We start from the raw sequence: 274 nt of genomic DNA, 5'->3' as shown, positions 1-274 counted from the left end.
GTGGGAAAGGCGTGTACGGGGCGGATAACGCCTGCCAGGCTTCAGAACACCCTCTATCACACACGCTGCTTCCCCTGTGGTCCTTGTGGCACCCCCCCCCCCCACACACACACACACACACACACACACACAGCAATGATTTAAAAGTAGTTAAGCGTAATGAATTTCTACCACCGACACCTTTTCCAAACCATTTTTTTTAACCATTAACGTGTCTCTCCTCTACTCCCCCCCCCCCCCTTCTCTCTGCAGGACGCACTCTGAGAAACAAGGA

General features: G+C 52.6%; 1 protein-coding gene across 1 annotated transcript in view; it reads left to right on the top strand.

Annotated features, from left to right (window-relative positions):
• Positions 1-274, top strand: part of ajuba (ajuba LIM protein) — an 8,358-nt gene that overhangs the window by 5,028 nt on the left and 3,056 nt on the right. The gene's annotated exons all lie outside the window — the stretch shown is intronic.

Source organism: Anarrhichthys ocellatus, unplaced genomic scaffold (genome assembly GCF_004355925.1).
Source record: "Anarrhichthys ocellatus isolate YVR2014 unplaced genomic scaffold, GSC_Weel_1.0 scaffold11, whole genome shotgun sequence".
NCBI lineage: Eukaryota > Metazoa > Chordata > Actinopteri > Perciformes > Anarhichadidae > Anarrhichthys > Anarrhichthys ocellatus.
Note: the sequence above shows the minus strand (reverse complement) of the source record. Positions and strands in the feature narration are given on the sequence as shown.